Here is a 20,056-nt window from a genome sequence, read left to right on the forward strand (position 1 = left end):
ATGTTTGTGATTGCTGGATGCGCTGTGTTTTTATAGCACCGGCGGTGTTAGTACAGGGAAGCAACCCTAAATTTAGGTGAAAAGGGGGCTAACTTTTGTCTTATTCATATCTACTTAGAAGTAAAGCTATTTTATGCATATTTAGTTTTGCTTAGGAGGTGTAATGTATTATATATTTAATTATACTTACAGAATGAGTATTTAGTAGCGTGAAGACAGATTAGACTAGATTCATATCTCCTGTTTAATAATTCGTTCTTAGCTGTTAGGATTTCGAGACATTCTGTTACACATAGATTGCACCGTCTGTTAGTTGGGTTATAGGAATTAGCTACTTTTAGTATGTGCCACTTTAGTTTATATTCTATCTTATTGTCATTTAGTTCCCAGATATACCTACTAAGCCCTGTAGAATTTGCCTTATTTCTGTTTTTAAAACTCGCCAGGTGCTCATTATATCTTAAACGTATTTGGTCACCCGTTTCCCCAATGTAGGATTTAGTGTGGCTATTTGTTTGTACACCACATTGGTAAACTATATTATTTGTCTTGCACCTATTGGAGAAATTGCATTTGTTCCTATCTCTACAGCCACATAGGTTATGAGGGGTGTCTATGTATGTGTGTTGTTGTGTGGCGCTATTGTTTTTTCGGTGTGCATCCCTCATAGTAAGGGGTGTTGGCCTAGGGTTGGATTTATTCCTATTGTTTAGAGGGTTGTTGATTTGTTTGTTAATGGTGTTTCTAGCTTTATAGAATGCGTCTAATTTCTTATTATTAAAAGATGCTATTATGGTAGCTAAGTTACATGTTAGGCTGTGGCCTATTCTTATGTTGTTCTTAAATATTTCTGCGTATTTATTGTTCACACTGAGGTGTTTATCTATTATCTTCACTAGTGAGCGGACTATATTGGTTTTGAGGCCCATGTTATAGGGAATGATTATCCAGGTCGTATCCTTATTGTTTTTGCTGCTATTACGGCCATATCTGGTATAGAAGCTACCATCATAACTGGGGAGGCTGGTGAATTTTTCTCTCCGGCTGTCTAATTTATTTGTATATTTGAGTTTATTTTTAATATGTGTCTTTTCATTATTTTCCCTGCTAATATTGTTAGGTTTTAGTGGGCCCGATATATGGTTCCTTTTAGTCTTCTGGGTTTCCCTGTAATTTAAGCTAAACTTATCGTTGTATTGCTTAATGTTGGTTCTGTTCAGGTGGTTATTGTATTTCTGTTTCGTCTCGTTGTTAGCCTTAATCGTCCATTTAATATTATTGGTATTTGTGTTTATATTGTTGTTGGTATTTTTGGTGTTATGTGGTTTGGTATTGGGACGTGTTGTATTTCTATTACATGTGTTATGCTTATCTTTGTCATTCATATGTGGTTTCCATCGGTGTTAGGTGCGTTAGTAGTGTGCGTGTTTCTAGCGTTTGGGTTCCTTATAGTTGGGTCTTTTTTATGGTTATTGGAATCGATGAATTTAATTTTATGGTTAAATCCTGCCTTATGTAGTGCGATATTGTAGGTTTCCTTATGCTTATTAAAGATAGCTTGGTTAGAGGCGAGGCGTGATATCCTATTGCTTATACTATGTGCTAAGCTCCTCCTGAGGAATAGTGGGTGGTTGCTGGATGCGTTTATGTATTTTAGGTTAGTATTAGGCTTTATGTATGGTTCATGTAGTCCTGTGGCTAGGTTGCAATTGGCGTCTAGGTGGTTTATGGATGTGTGTTCGTTTTCTATAGAAATGGCTAGTCCAAAACTTTTGAAGAATTTATGCAAGTTTTTCTTGATGAGCTCTAGTTTCCTATTCGAGGGATTTTTAATTACAAATAGTGCATCGTCCCTGTACAATCCCCCTTCCAGGTCTGGGAATTCCTACTGTATGTAGGAGAGCAGATAAATTCCTACTAAGTCACTTATCTGAGCTGAGTCCGGGGCTCCCACGGTGATATCGAAGGAGTTAGGGGAGTCTTTACGGACCCAGAGCTTGTTATCGAACCTTATAATAGATTTTCTAGCTTCGAGTATTACATTAATTTCTTTCTTAGTTAGTTGTGAATTATTTTTGGCATATATTAGGGCACTATTTAATATCGTGGGGTTAATTGAGGAGTAGTAGTCTACTATATCTATCTGTATGAATTTGTAGTTACTAGTATTTTGTATTTTGGAGAACCAGTTAAGGGCTTCATATGTGTCAGACCATAATTCAAGGGATAGTCTACTTTTTAGCGTAGGGATGCACTTATCAAGTATTAATTTACTTAATTTGCATAGGTCTGATCTATTAGGGCATATTAATCTAACTTTAGTGTATGTAAGGAAGTTGGGTTTATGGTCTTTTAAAGTGATTCTATGTCTAAGGGGTATAAATGGTTCAGTTTTTTCGGCTAAGTTGTATTCTAACATGATGTTCTTAGCTGCTAAGTTCATGGACCTTAAGGTGCTATCTGGTGTTATTTTATATTTTTTAAATATTTTTTTTTAACACATTCGAAAATGGCGAAGATGCATGATGAGTAGCAATCGATGCATATTCATTCATAATACCATCCGTAGATGCAAGCATGAGCATGCTAATCGATGATGACTATCATCTCCAATGTGTCTGTTCATGTGACATTTCATTCCTCAATGGAAGTACTCTGGGACTGACGGCCTTTTGACATCACTGTGTCTCGTCAAGCTGACACTCCCTTATGTCAAATTCATGTCTCCTCAGTTCAGCGAACATAGTTTGCAGTGCCCTGTGCAGCGACGAAGCACAGCAACTTCTAGTGTCTTTGCGATCGAATCCGCCAGAAATTGTAAAGGAAGTATTAAGAATTCCCATGCAAGTCATCGTTTTCATACTCAGCGTAGACCGTGTATATGCCGTGTTGTCTTATACTGGCTGATAGCAACACAGATCAGGAAAATTTTGTTCCATGAAATTATGTACAAGAAGGCACCACTTTTGAGATTTATTAATCAGGGTTAACTTTGTCTGATGAGTCACTTGCAATAAACATTTGTGTGATATGAAACAATATTTTTCGTAACGGAAAACTTATTCTCATGTGACAAAATACAACGCTTACTGATCTCATTGCACAATATTGCCATAATATATATGAAATTAATTCTGGAATCGTTGTACTTTTAAGCGGCAGTAATTCATCACACTTGAGTAATATTGTTGCAGTTCATAGTTTTGCTCAATAAATTATGTCTTACATATTTTGAATGCATCATATTCGAAAGTTTATTGTCTATATAAGTAGGGAGGTATTAACATATTTTCATCATATATTTAGAATCTTGACTTTGTTCTATTCGCGTGTTCACCATTTAGAATACTATAATGCAGGTTGTAGCTTGAAGTTAATATAAGCGTTTCATATCGAAATCTTCAAACAATCTGTTGCATCTTCAATATTTCATACTGACTATGTCGAAATGTACGTAAGCATTCTTTTTCCTGTATATGAAGCTACACAAATGTAGAAGAGATTAGAAATTGACAGAAGGCTTACAGACTGATGGACCCGAAGTGTTTTATATTTATTATTTACAATTTAAAGTCAATAGGAATTATGAAATTGTGGGAATTGCAAAACTGTCGACCTTCTGAAGAAGACAATGGTAATATATGTATTTTATGAGGCGGCTAGCAAGCAAAATATTTAGCACACTAATTCTAACAATTCTTTTGCCCAAACAGTTTGGCATCAAAGTCAATTTTTCTCCCTGTGTCAGCCTGTTGGCGTTCTTTTTTTCGCCTCCTCTTCTGATAAAAGTTTACCATTATCGACGCATATCTCTTTCCTCTTGTAAAGAACTTTATGCTGCCTCCTATTTGTTCTTCCAAGATTTCTTCTATCTCTTCCAGCGACGCATGTTTAAGTCTTCTGTTTCCATTCGAAAATGTTCTGAATATGACCGTCTTCTCTTCCATTTTCCCTTTTTCCTCCTCTGGCAGGTTCATTTTTATATTTGACCCTTCCTTCTCTTCCATACCATAATATTTGTTTATCATTCCACTGCATCATCTCCGGCTTCAGCACATGTACGTCCAGGGGAACAGAACCTCCAGCAGCCCCCGCAACCTTTCACACCTCGCAACTATTCACCACTACCCAACAACGGTGGCCTCGCACAATATAGACCGCTACAATTGTTACAAAAAAAAAAACAACAAAAATCGTGGTTTGCAGTTGTCGGTATTAAATCGCTGTTGAAAATTTATAGAATTTCAAGTGAAATTAAATTCACTGATCTACAAAATTAGAAATATTGCATTTCTAAATCTTTCACAGAGAGTTATTCAGCAGCAGCACGATAAAGTGATGGTTTGTTGCAAACTTAATGTGGCAGTCCGAGGAAAGTAAAGAATGCTACTGCTATTTAGCCTCCAGAAATACCGGTTCTAGTTGGCTACATGACACAATCGTTCTGTGTCGATAGGTTTTCAAACAGTGGAGATAAGCACCTCCACCCAACAAAGCAAGCATCCAGAGACTAGTTTTAGGTTGGTTGCCCTTCATCACTCTAGAGATTGTGGTTTAAATACTTGGACTGTTTAGAGTGTTATGTTTCTGAGCAAAGCATTTCATCTCACGCTGCTCTGTAATTGCTTAGACATGTGACTTGTGGTAAAGTAGCTTTTGAAATTTCATGCGGATGTACATGCACAGAGGATTTGTTTAGGTTAATGTAATGCTTCAGTTATAGGTTAGTTTATTCTCTCCATCAAATCGGCATTACCGGGACAGAATCTCTAAATACTCTGGAAGTGTTCAATATGTTCCCGAACATCCATCTCTCCAATTTACAAAGGAGATGGGTACCACCAAATCACAATTCGTAGATGCAACGCTAATTAAAGATGAAACCGCTATTACCACAGATGTATACTACAAACAAGCGCACACACATGAATGCCTGAATTATAAGTTGTGCCATCCATCATATACAAAACACAATATCTCATGTTGCCTAGCAAGAAGAATTTGTAACGTTGTAGGAGATGCGAATATCATGAACAAAATCTTAACAGAACTAAAAAATGTTTGCTCCAACAAAAATACCCGTCTCTTCTGATAGAAAATGGCATATAGCGGGCGGCTATAAAATACTCATACAAAAACTGAGGACAATCCAAATAAAAGGAAAGAGGAACAAGAAAAGTCAGTAAATAGAATTTTATTTTGGGGTTTAAAGTTCTATTACCACAGCTACTCCTACCACCATCACCCCCACAAAAACCACCACCGCCACAACAACAACAACCACCACGACCACTAACAGCAACAGCATCGACATCAACAACAAAGAAGAAGATAATGGTGAGGATGATATTTGAAATGTAAAAATCCCTGGGAAATGTTGTTTACAACATTTCTAAAAATAATCCGACAATTACCGCTTTGGCCAGGGTCAAAATACAGGTCACTTGACAAGTTCAACAAACTGTGACGCCTAAACCAAACAACAATAAACTTAAGCAAGTTAATAAAGCTACACACTGATTGGTCAGAATACAGTTTGTGAAAAATAATATTCAGGAGTCTATACAAATGTATTTGAGGTACACAGTTTAGCCATCTTACTACAGTTGCAAGTTGTAAAATATAACTGTCACTGCTACTACATGAACCTGAAGATTGCATTGTTTAATGTATGAAATTACTTGTTCAATCTGAATGGACATTTAATATGGTAGTAATTCATTATATTATATTATCTTACATTTATTATCAGATGATAAATAAAACGTGTAAATCAGACAAGGTTGGAAATTCTTTAAGTAATACATATATATACTCATACACACACACACACACACACACACACACCACTATATGTATATAAATATATATATATATATTATCAATATCATCCTCTTTACCTCTTCACTTTCTTGACAAGAGTCAATTATACTAACCAACTTAGTTGCACTGACGCACACGGACACGCACACAGTCACACACACACATATATACATACGTACTCTCACGCGCTCTCACAGACGCACACACATGTACATATCCTTTTATCCAACACTAATTTACATACATGTGTATATGCATACATTTAATCCTACCCTACTTACGAAGCGTGCAATCATGCTTATGAATTAATAATGTTATACCTAGAAATGAATTTAATTGCATAGGTTAGACTTGTATGGCTTGTTGGTACAGACCTACATTCATTGTTCTGTATATCACATATCTATTTGCGTATTATAAAATTTGTATAGAAATGCACTAAATTTTTGTTGTATGATTACACCTCATAAGTGCGTATACATTTATACCAAATGTTAAAAGTATCTACCTTATAGCTGTTTTACTTCTATCCAAGTAACGCTATGCATATACAAACTATTATGAAATTGTATTATACTTATATATAGACATGAATATAATAATACTAATAATACGATGAACCTAATAAATACATTTATAAGTCAATAAATATTTGATCTAATCTGAAAAATAAGATTTTCTTCTAAATTTCAAAAACATACTAAATGGATGGTTTGGGATTTTGAACAATTTCAGAGTGATTTTTGATGATGCTCTCGTTGCATATTATATAGCAGGCAGTGTTTTCCAGTCATACGTTACACGATTGTACAGTCATGCATTCCATAATAAACGACTAAACATGTCGTGTTTTATCGAATATGTTTGTTTGTTTAAGCCACAGATGAGGTCAGTAAGAAATGTGTATTGTCTTTCGCAGATGCTTATAACTTATGTAAAATAGTTTTGTCAGCGGCTCTTTAAATGGTAGCTCGTTGCACTTATATACGCATGCACATGCCCACCTGCTCATACTATACATGTGTAAACACATTTTCTACGTAAACGCGCGTTTCCCAACTTTGCAATTACATATATTATCATACTATTTCCAACTAGATTACTACGTTTTCTTATAGTTCTATATTTAAGAGATGAGGAATTATGTACATTATTTACATTTGATGTATATTTGTCCTCATCTTGTTTGTTGTTAACACAACGTTTCGGCTGATATGCCCACCAGCCATCATCAGGTGTCTTGGGGAAATTTCGAACCTGGTTTCTCATTTCCTAAGGTATTTTTCGATGTTGATGTCATTGTTATTGTTATTATCATTTTCGTTTTTGCTGTAGTATAAGCTCAGAGCTGCGGCCATGCTGATGCACCATCGTTTATTTGTTTTTTTTCATTTGAGTGCAGCCATGCTTGAGCACCACCTTCAGTTGAGCAAATCGATCCCATGACTTTTTCTTTGTAAGTCTAGTACTTATTCTATCAATTCTTTTTTTCGAACCGCTATAATTACAGGGACACAAAGACACCATCATCGGTAGTCACAGTATTTCGCCTAGAACGGTGTTTATTATTATTATTATTTTTCAAACAGATCCGTTAGATACTTATGTTATAGTTTCACTGCACATATACACTTGCATACACATTGATATTTATATTTATTTTTTTGTTTTTATTTTCGTCTCTCTCACTATTATTATTGGTGATATTATTTTTCCTGTTCACAAATTGGTTTGTAAATTACCAGATTTTCCTTATTGCCCCATCTGTGTTCTCTTATTGTATCTTGTTCCATTTTCATTTTATTTCAAGTTTATCTCATTTAGTTCATAATATTAAACTCGTTTGATGTCCTTCAAAATATTCTTCACTGCTGGGAATGACAATTCATGAATTAAATATTAAATTTTATATTTATTTTTATTCTTAATTTTAATTTTTCAATTGTTTATTTTTAATTATAATTTTAATCACTATGATTTAATTTTTTTCCTTTAATTTTTGCATTGCTTTCGAAACGTACGTATGCATTGAATCCAGGTTTATAATAAGCCTATTTCTGTTTCAACATCTTCTCTCCATTTTTTATATATGTTTATGGTATATATATACAAAGATAGACATATGTATATGTATGTGTATGTATATGTGTATATGTTTGTATATATGTGTGTATAGATATATTGCATCATGTATGCGTATATATAAGTATATATATATATATATATATATATATATATATATATATATATATATATGTGTGTGTGTGTGTGTGTGTGTGTGTGTGTGTGTGTGTGTGTATATATATATGTATGTGTATATGCACATATATATATATATACATATACACATATATATATACACATATACATAGGTGCATATGTATATACATGTACATACATACATATATATATATATATATACATATATATATATATATATATATATATATATATATATATATATATATATATATATATATATATATATAGTTTTAGGGAAAATAACCAATTTTCAAGAACTCATCGATGAAAATCCACTATCACATATATATATTGAGTTTTTTACCTGTAATTTTGGATTTTGTCCCTAATAATATTATATATATATATATATATATATATATGCATACATACATACATACATACATACATACATATACACAAATATTATATATATATATATATATATATATATATATATATATATATATATATATGGCGAGAGAGAGACGGAAAGAGTTTAAACGTCACAACAAATGACGCACAGCTTGCATGAGAAATAATTCTAGCTGTAGGTTATGTAGAATTAATAGTATTGAACGATATTTTATGTGAAATTTCGTCAGTCTAATAAGTGTTTTGTTTGCTTAAAATTTATTTTTTCATGAGATAATTGGAATTACTTACATATATATATAAATCTTTATAGAAAGCTGTTTTTCTAGATATCCTGTTTCGTCAAAGAAATATAGTTTGGTACATAGATATGAGTCTATATATATATATATATATATATATATATATATATATATATATATATATATATATATATATATATATATATATATGTGTGTGTGTGTGTGTGTGTGTGTGTGTGTGTGTGTGTGTGTGTATACATGTATATACATATATATGTATACATAAATATATATATATATAGCTATACATAAAATTGCATATATATGTATGCATATATATACATATATACACACACACAGACACACACACACACACACAGAGACACACACACACATACACACACACACACACACACATATATATATACTAACATATACACATATACATACACAGATATACATATGTCTATCTTTGTATATTCGTATATATAGAGGAAAAGAGAGGCAGAGGGAGTGAGTAATAGAATCATAGATAGATAGATACATACATAGATAGATAGGGAGATAGATGGATAGATACGGTTATTCATGAATGCTTCTGTATGCGTATGTATTAGGAATATATCGATATTGTTTACAAGTACATTGATGAAAAAAATAGAATAATTATTGTATTCCTTGCGGCCCTACAACAAAGTCTAATTATTTATATGTAAATGAATATAAAAAATTATGCTGGTCATATCAGGAAGAAATATCAGTTATATGTACAAATTTCCCAGGTGAAGAAAGTAGTCACTGAAATTTGTTACGTTAAGTAAATAAAAGAAAATGAAATATTTCGCAAATACATTTTAATATTGCTTCATTCGTACCACTTCAACTGTAACATTTCAATCCTCCACATTATATGATTTTTTTTTGTTTGTTTTTGTTAAAGTAGTTGTCTGGAGTGAAATTCCAATAGTTTTTATTTGTCTGAACCACACTGGCGTGTTGGTTTATTTCCATACCTACGTAAGATATATTCATAATTTTCTGCATAAGAAACATTTACGAATGAGAGTTTATGAAGCAGAAATTCTTCAACAAATTGTTGCCCTTCACGTTTCCGATGTACATTTTCTTTGATTCGCTATTGTTCTTTTTACAGGGTCATGCTCACCATAAAGCATTGTATACACACACACACACACACACACACACACACACACACACACACACACACACACACACACACACACACACACATATATATATATACACATATATATATATAGACACACACATACACACACATACATACATACATACATATTCGCATACACATTTACGTGTGTATGTATGGATGTATGTATGTATGTAACTTTATGGCTGCTGCTGAAATCTTGGATTATTATTTTGGTTTTATATTCGCAGTTTCAGCATTATGACATCACACAAACACACAATATAATGATTTGTCTATCAGTTCCTTTTATGCTGTAGCATATCTATATTTCTTAGAAATGGTAGTTGAGAACCGATGAATTATAAATATTTATTTACGAGATAATATCAGAATACTTACAACAATCCCTTATCCTTTGGGTTGGTGGAATACATTGCCTTTTATATATAACGTCAATTACTTGATATGTGAATACTTATTCTTGGGAATAAGGTGAGCGTACGAGTTTGTCAAATCTTATGTTTTTGTCTTCTTAGAATTATTACCTTGAATTGTAGTTTCTATTTTAAATAAGGTTCTTTCAAATTGTATTTAATATATGTGTATATTCTATAGTACGTACGTATTTCCAGGCCTCTGGTTAAATGAATAATCTTTAATTCCATCACCATATGTTCGTATCTTTTATTCTACTTAATACAATGAGGCTAAAGAATGGAAATTCAAAACAGCGAAACTTCGAGCTGGTATATTTGTTCATTCGAAGTGAAGTTGAAGAGAATACTAAATGTGACAACATTCAAATGGTTTCATGAATTTTTCATTTATAAATGAAGCAGCTGTTTTAAGATATTTCATATCCGAAGAAGCTGATGCTATAAAATATTTGAAGCAAAAAGAAAGGTTATTCTTTCTGGGATTTGTTACATAAATACGTAGCTAAATATAATATATATATAGAGAGAAGTTAAAATATTGTCTAAATAGCCCTGTAACATTGTTACAGGTTTTGATTTATATCCATATAGAGCGTCACACTCACACATATACACTCATGCACTTTTACACGTAAACACTGGCACATTTATATGACATGCACAAGAACACATTCGCACACATATACACACAAACACACACGCATGCAGATGTATGTGTGCGCGTATACGCGTCGTCGCATGTATATTTATTTACTATATTTTAGGCAAAACACATTGTACTATGATCTTATGTTTCTGGTTGGATCCCACACGTTGATTTCATGAGTTAACTCAGAGGAAGTGACTGCATGCGAAATTTCTCTCTGATTAGGATTAATAGAACAATGATAATAAAATGAATATGGAATTTGAAAATATTTAATAACATATACAACATATGTCTCTGCACACCACACCAGCGTTTAGCTGCAATTTAGTTTAGAATTTATTCATCTCGTTTTAACTACCATGTTTTGAATTTATGCTTAACAAGTGAATGTATCTTTGTTTGGACTGGTTCATGTTTATATCACTTCTCTTTTCATATAATACAGTACTCGACATTGCAGATTAACGTTTTTTTTTTTTTGATTTGTTTGTTTTTCTCACGGCATTTAACTTGAAACAGATAAATGGTTGTTCTGTATCAGCAGAAGAAAAAAAAACTAACTAATTTCAATATATGTTTACTTTCATTAACGCAAACATCTTCAACGTGTTTCAGCAAATACGATGGAGTACGGAAATGTTGATGGCTCTTTGGTAAAAAAAAAATACGTAGAAAGTTCAGTTAAGATTTTATCTAACATTTTACCATCTGAGATTCACACACTTATTGCAGTGGTCCTTCAGTTATTCCAAGCCTTGTAAAAGAACTCGAAAATGTCGTCTTCCTCACAGGCTTATCGAGATATCCTGAAAGCCAGGAACTTTTCAGCACCATGTCATGCACTTCTATACACGCCATATGTGTTATCCTTTTGCATGCGATGACGGGTATTGTGATTACACCAGTCAGTCTATATATTTATTATATATTTATAGATTATTTTAATGACGTGCAGATTAACATACAAAAATTAAGTAATTCTAATACGAAGTATACATGCAAAAACATGATTGACTAGTAATGATACGGACAATTTAGCACACCCTCGTATAGGTTTGATATTAGGAAAAATAAAAGAATATTTAAAATCATTATTATATAATAACTAATATACAAGAAATTTAATAATGCAAATGGAATAAAACACACCCAATTGCATAAAGCCAGGAATGAACAGACGTTAGAATGTAGCCAGTGTGAAAAATATAATACAAATTCCTGTAATTCTAAGACTAGTCTTAATCCATTTCTACTTGAAATTATATTCTCCTCTTATCATTTAGGTATTCACAGCGTGATTTAAAATTCTTTGTTATGTAGTAACTGAACATTATTCATCTAACTGCTCAAAGTTTTCTGTTAAACATTTCGTAGAACTTTTACGATTTTGAAAATATCACATTCATTTTTTAGCATTCAAGCTGTATACCTGAATACTATAGGTTTGAATTTTAAAAAAAAATGTCCTTGTCAACATACTTTACGTCGCTCATTCAAGTAGTAAATGTTCTTCTGATGATTAGAATACATAAGAAATGGCGGAGTACTTTTGCAACAATTTAGGAAGGTTGCATCTATTTTTGTTAATATGGTATATCAACTACACACAATAGAAGAGTTCATTTGGTTTATTGGCTTAATGAGCGTCATAAATATTTTAATGAATAGACACGCGACACGGTAATAAAGATCTATGAATAAAACATACCGTGTTTTGACAGGTGTTCAAAACGAATTGCTGATAATAAAAGCACTAATTTCGTGAATCCGGGAGATCTTATCCACTCAAGAGTAAGATCAGATGCTACCAACACTGTAGTGTTCGAAGAGGCGGAAATTTATGCCAACGCATAAAACAGAGAAAATAGTAATAACAGGCAATGCCACCATGTATTGTATACAGTAATATCAATATAAAAGACAAGAGAATATATTGCAGCACACAATGCAGGTATCCAACCGGCACTGAACTGTAATATTGTGACACGCCAACACGCAATACTCACAAGACTACATAATTCTAATTGTTTCAAATTTTGGCAAAATGACAGCGATTATAGTGGGATGGAGATTGTCCATTGCCTTCCATCTAGAATTCGATCAGAAAAGTTAATCGACTTGAATGGATGAAAGGCTTAATAGATCACGAGTAAGTTTGAACTCGGAAAGTGAACAGTCGGAAGAAAAAAAGCTAAGGGTTTTGGCCGACGCACCAATTGCCTTACCAGCGTATCGGCTTTAACTGGTAATGAGATAGACGGAAGGTCAGTAAAGAGGTTAAATTAGTGGGTAAGATTAATGCTACTACTTGAGGGATACCTTATTTTTATCGCATCCCATAGGTTTAAAAGAATAGGTGAGTGACACCGGCAGTATTTCAACTCAGCAAGTGAATACTCGGAAAAAAGCATTTTGTCTGACGTACTAATCAGACCGTCAACTCACCGCCTAAATATTAATATTAATGATACTACTAATAATAATAATTGCATCACGTCCTGATGCACTACCAGGCCTTTAATCTTAACTGGCTTATAATCTTAACAGATTGGAGATGCTATTATGTACATGTTTTGCCTTGGTATAAAAGATAGACTACAGCAAATATTCTGTAGAATACATATTTGCTTATCAGTTATCTAACATTAATCTGGTGAGCATGCCCCTTTGTGACTGACAATGTGTGAATCTCAGACCACGTGCAAAAGTAGTGGGGGAGCATCATAACCACTTGTAGGGTTTCTTTGTGGCTCGAATAATTCACCGCTAGATACATGGATACTTCCTTCAACATTCCTAATAAAACCTTTCCCAGGGATCTTTTAAGCGGGGGGAGTTACTCAAACTCACGATAGTTCCAACTGGACCCCAGCTGCATTGTCATTCACTGTTGTTCTTGAGATTGTATCACTATGCCGCGCATATATTGTAGTGATGTCCTGGTCTTCGTATATTTGTATCCCAGTGTCACTTTGATGGAAAGCGTTATTCTCTCGCGCAATAGTGATGATGATGATAATAATAATAATAATAATAATAATAATAATAAAAATAAGAAGAAGAAGAAGAAGAAGAAGAAGAAGAAGAAGAAGAAGAAGAAGAAGAAGAAGAAGAGGAGGAGGAGGAGCCAGATGATAATAGATTATTATTATTATTATTATTATTATTATTATTATTATTATTATTATTATTATATCTAAAATTGATAATAAAAAAGCAATGATGATAACAACATTCATTAATAATTTCTCTTTCTCTTTCGCTCTCTCTCTCTCTCTCTCTCGCTGTCTCTTTCTCTCTCTCTCTCTCTTTCTCTATCTCTCTCTCTCTCTCTCTATATATATATATATACACATATATATATTCACACGCGCGCGCACACACAGGCACACATATACACACACACGCACACACACATATATATATATATATAACCACACACAAAGCCAATTCTTTTTATCCGTGGTACAAAAATTTCATCGTATAAAATGATGTCCTTTTAGAAACTAAAATATCGTGATTATGATCACTCTTTGCTAGATTTGAGAAGTAATAAATACACGGCGTGTGGATGAGAGTGGGGGAAATAGACAGCGGAGGATTATAAAATATATATGATTGAATAAGAACTGAAATTTGAGTTGGCATGCATTATAGGATGTGCCCTTATCGCACGTCGCTTACCATTCTAAAAAGTACATTACTGGAGCGTGATGGAAAGCGATAACATTTTTTGATCCGAGATGGATTGGAAGGGAAATATATGATACTAAACTGCATTAATAAACTACAAAGTTATTTCATAATTATGAATTCGACATGCATCTTTAGAGACCAAATGACTAGGAACTTCGGTTTATACATCATTAACGGAAGATCATATATAGAAAAGTAATGTAACGTTACTGTTCATTTAGTGACCTTCGTGTGAGCATATTTAATGGTGAGCATCTGTAAATACTTTTATCAATATATTGATTAGATAATAGCCAAATGCCAACTATCGATTTTACTTCTATAGACTTCGAATTGGTTAAACGCTTCATACGTGTTCTCACACGAAATTCATTTAAACACTCTAAAATGCATATCCGTGTCTTCCATACACCCACAGAAACACACATATGCACACAGAAAGAGACATTCTTTCACAAATATAATATAATATAATATAATGTAATATAATATAATATATATATATATATATGTAAGTATGTATGTATGTATGTATTCGTGTCTCTCTGCCATTCTTCTTCGTAAGAGAGATGTACGCAAGCGTGTATGAGTCTGTTTGTGTGTGTATGTGTGACAGAGTCCGCAAGTATCGGCCGTTTGATGAAACATTGACAACTGACCTGAACAGCAGGCATAGCTGGAATCTATGATGAAAGGAGTGGAATTTCGTGTTTGATCTGCATGATAATATAACGGTGAATATTAGGAGCCTAAATCACATCTAACTGTAAGAATGTAACGTATGAATCTGGCTGGGATCGTGATACGCATGATATATTTTCAATGCTCCTGGAAAAAAAAGTAACTTAACGAATATATAATTGCGTTACCAACAATTATGCTACATAAATTTAAAAAGACTACGTCTAACGTCACGAATTCGTTTAGTTCATAGGGTTCATTCTAAAGAGAAAAAAATTCGAGAAGTGAACAGAAAATTTACAACGAATTCCAAGATAGAGAAAATCATGTTTTACTCCTCTCAGATCATACTTTCTTAAAAAAGAAATAGCTATATCTCTTGCATATTATCTGTTCTAGCGAGAGATGCATTTCAGTAAAACCACTCGCAGAATTTCGAGGACATATTTTCAAATGAGAAATACACATAAGAATTTTTAAAATTACACCAATTTTATTTATTCATGCAAGTAAGAACCCACACGCCTACTTACCGGTAGTTGTCTTTCGTTATTGTCTGCCTACTCGAATGCTCAGCTATACCACTGCGAGTTGTGGAGGCGCAATGGCCCAGTGGTTAGGGAAGCGGACTCGCGTTCATAGGATCGCGGTTTCGATTCCCAGACCGGACGTCGTGAGTGTTTACTGAGCGAAAACCCCTAAAGCTTCACGAGGCTCCGGCAGGGGATGTTGGCGAATCCTGCTGTACTTTTTCACCACAACTTTCTCTCACTCTTACTTCCTGTTTCTGTTGTGCCTGTAATTCAAAGGGCCAGCCTTGTCACACTGTGTCACGCTGAATATCCCCGAGAACTACGTTAAGAGTACACGTGTCTGTGGAGTGCTCAGCCACTTGTACGTTAATTTCACAAGCAGGCTGTTCCGTTGATCGGATCAACTGGAACCCTCGACGTCGTAAGCGACGCAGTGCCAACAAATACCACTACGAGTTATAATTTTTATTGTCTACGAATCTGAATGTCGATAAAAATTCTAATGCTGCAGGATTTCTCACTACACACGCAGATATATATATATATATATATATATATATATATATATATATATATATATATATATATATATATATATATATATATATATATATATATATATATATATATATATATATATATATATATATATATATATATATATATATATATATATATATATATATATATATATATATATATATATATATATATATATATATATATATATATATATATATATATATATATATATATATATATATATATATATATATATATATATATATATATATATATATATATATATATATATATATATATATATATATATATATATATATATATATATATATATATATATATATATATATATATATATATATATATATATATATATATATATATATATATATATATATATATATATATATATATATATATATATATATATATATATATATATATATATATATATATATATATATATATATATATATATATATATATATATATATATATATATATATATATATATATATATATATATATATATATATATATATATATATATATATATATATATATATATATATATATATATATATATATATATATATATATATATATATATATATATATATATATATATATATATATATATAATATATATATATATATATATATATATATATATATATATATATATATATATATATATATATATATATATATATATATATATATATATATATATATATATATATATATATATATATATATATATATATATATATATATATATCTATCTATCTATCTATCTATCTATCTATCATAAATCAAAAAGATGGATTTGTTTTTCTGATACTTCTTCAACAAAAGAATTATTTAAAACAAACGTTATACAAATTTCCTCTCAGCATTTAAAATTTTTTTGATAATTTATTCTCGTATAATGACTTCATATATCTTCGCAACAATTCTTTCTTTGCTAATATATTTTCTTCTTTCTCCCTTTCACCTTTGATAACGGAATATGTATTATACTGAATAAAACCTTGATGCCCCATTCTAATGATTTTCAATTAAGTTAAAGCGAATAGAGTGTTTCATAGTGGAATAAGGACATTAAGTATTCTATAGGAGAATAGTAAATCAGTTGTAATAAGTGGATCATATAGTATCTACTAATGTATGAAACTTAAATGGGGAAAATAATGATATTGATATTTTTCAAGAGATTTCTTTTATAATAGTAGCAAATAGCAAACCACCAATGGAGCCACAAATTGCATTATTAGGGAGACTGGTCCTGATGTGTATGCATTGTGGTAAACGTTTATTCAAAACCCACGCGAAAAGAGCACTTGAATAAACTAGAATTGAAAGTCTTTTCATTAGAAACCGTATAAACTAAAACAAGAATTATAAAATAACGGTATTGTATTACATTTTATCGATAATGACTATTTTTACATGAAAACATATGCATTATTGGGATTGTACTTATATGTAATTAAATTACTCATACATCTATCGCTCCGGTATTCATTTCATAAACTTAATGACGATACACTACAGCACCGAGTGAGAAAACTTTATTTAATATTCCATTCTTCAAAAAAAAAAAGACAAACACAAAAGGACTGTATTTGACACCCACATCATTCCATAGCAAAGCAACAGAATATAATATATAAATCCTGGTGTGTCTCGTACAACATAGCATCTAAGTGATTCAAGCAATTCAAAATAGCTTTGTAGGTGAATATGAATATTATAGATACTCTCTATAGGCATTTGAAAAGAAAACGTGAAAAGTAAAAACACAATAAGATAATGATTCATATAAAATGTCTGTGTACGATGTTTTCTTTTTTTTCCAATTAATTCTTTACATAAATTGCCGTTTCACATACGCGTCAGTCTTTCCATTCTATGCTAAAGTACACAAGAACACAGAAATTATGAGGCGGAAAAAAGTTACCAGCAGGCCGCTAAGTAATTCATACCCGTTCCCTAAAATTGAGGGTAATCGTTGTTAGGAGGCTGTTTAGCTTAATGGTTAGAGTGGTCAGCTGGTATCTGAGGGGTACATTTTACGAGGTTTACAGCCGGCTGCTGTGAACTTAGTGTCCGTGTTATAAGGGTAAATACCCACTCTTTCTCTGGTGTTACTACAGCTTTACTGCTTCAAAAGTTTCTTTTTTCATTGCAAAATCCAAGGTTTGGAAGGCAAAATTCTTCATGTGGTAGCATTCTTAGAAGCCGTTCTTAGAGGTTGATCTCAACTTTCTCCAGCATTGCTCTGTCAATTTGGGTGACTTCCACGCGAATAGCTTCCTCCAAATCATCCAATGTACTGGGCTTATGGACATACGTACCTGCTTTGAGGATTCCCCACATGAAATGTCCTCCGTTCTAATGAACTTGGATAGAATTTGCTTATGATTTTATATAGTCCTATTTCAGCCATGAAACTCGCGTAGTCTATGTACTAGCACTGACTTTTATACATTTATACTTTCATACTTAATATTATTGTATTGATTTTTACAGTCCAATTTATAATTTTTATTCTTAAATATATTTAAATTTTTAAAACAAATTAAATCAATATTTTTATAATGAATGTTTCTCTATATGATACATTCATATGATATAGTCCTGGCAGCATGGATTTGGACGGGTTCTGAGTTGACTGAGTTCTAGAGTGGTGATTCATCTCTAAATTAGTTATATATATATATATATATATATATATATATATATATATATATATATATATATATATATATATATACATGCATGTGTGCATGCGCGTGAATATAATATTGATTTTAGCATAAATATTGTTTCAATTCGTATGACATTATCGCAACAGTGCAACATAGTGCAGCAGTAACTCATCAGCTACAATAATTTATCAAAATAAAAATAAATAAATAAATACAAATCTTTCGTCTTTGGGAAAGGATTTTAGCATTAAATGTTGTCAGTATCCGTAAAAACGTTGAAAGTAAATGTCCTATTTTCAGGATTATATTTTTCGTAAATTCTCAAGTTTGGCATTTTCAGAAAACCTTCGCTGAGCACTAAAGCATTTGCCTTTCATTTGTTTAGTATATTGGAATATGTCCATGGTAGAAAAGCTCCTTCAAGGGTGTAGCCGAGAAAATCGACACGTTTAATTCTATTAAGCCTGCTGCTTATTCTATAGTTTGCAGCAGAATACGCTTGCCGAATGTTCCATGCAGTGTGACTGAGCAGGTAAATATGTGGTTGTGAAGCAAATAACACATTTCACCGCCACATCTACACCTAGAATTTGAACTAAAAATTGAAGTTTCCATATTGTAATTCTCCAGGTCATTGTTTTGCTGTTTCCCTATATTTCTGTTGTAATTGTTATCACTGGTTCTATGACATTGAAATATAATTCAGCATTTCATTTTAAATTGCTTAGGTAAAATTACTTAAACAAATTAACGTTTCCAGTTGTAACAATTAGCGACGTCAGGAGCAAAAATATATTGTAAGTTATTAGTGGTAAAATTGTGGTTCTTAATTAGTATCATGTGGGTTGCTTTGTAAGCAAGAAGAGTTTCTGACCTAAACAAGGTTAATTAAAAGCAGCATAAACGAAATTATTCATTCCCTCAGAACGAGCTCTATATAATATCAGGTAACTGAATGAAATATAAATATTA

At 32.0% G+C, this 20,056-nt stretch overlaps 1 long non-coding RNA gene across 1 annotated transcript in view; it reads left to right on the plus strand.

Annotated features, from left to right (window-relative positions):
• The first annotated feature begins 10,127 nt into the window (after positions 1-10,127).
• LOC149135448 (uncharacterized) overlaps positions 10,128-20,056 on the plus strand; it is a 109,300-nt gene continuing 99,371 nt past the window's right edge. The window contains exon 1 of the long non-coding RNA XR_016241865.1: positions 10,128-10,344. This is a non-coding gene — a long non-coding RNA (uncharacterized LOC149135448). The remainder of the gene's footprint in view (positions 10,345-20,056) is intronic.

This window comes from Octopus bimaculoides, chromosome 5, assembly GCF_046866305.1.
Source record: "Octopus bimaculoides isolate indiv1 chromosome 5, ASM4686630v1, whole genome shotgun sequence".
Classification (NCBI taxonomy): domain Eukaryota; kingdom Metazoa; phylum Mollusca; class Cephalopoda; order Octopoda; family Octopodidae; genus Octopus; species Octopus bimaculoides.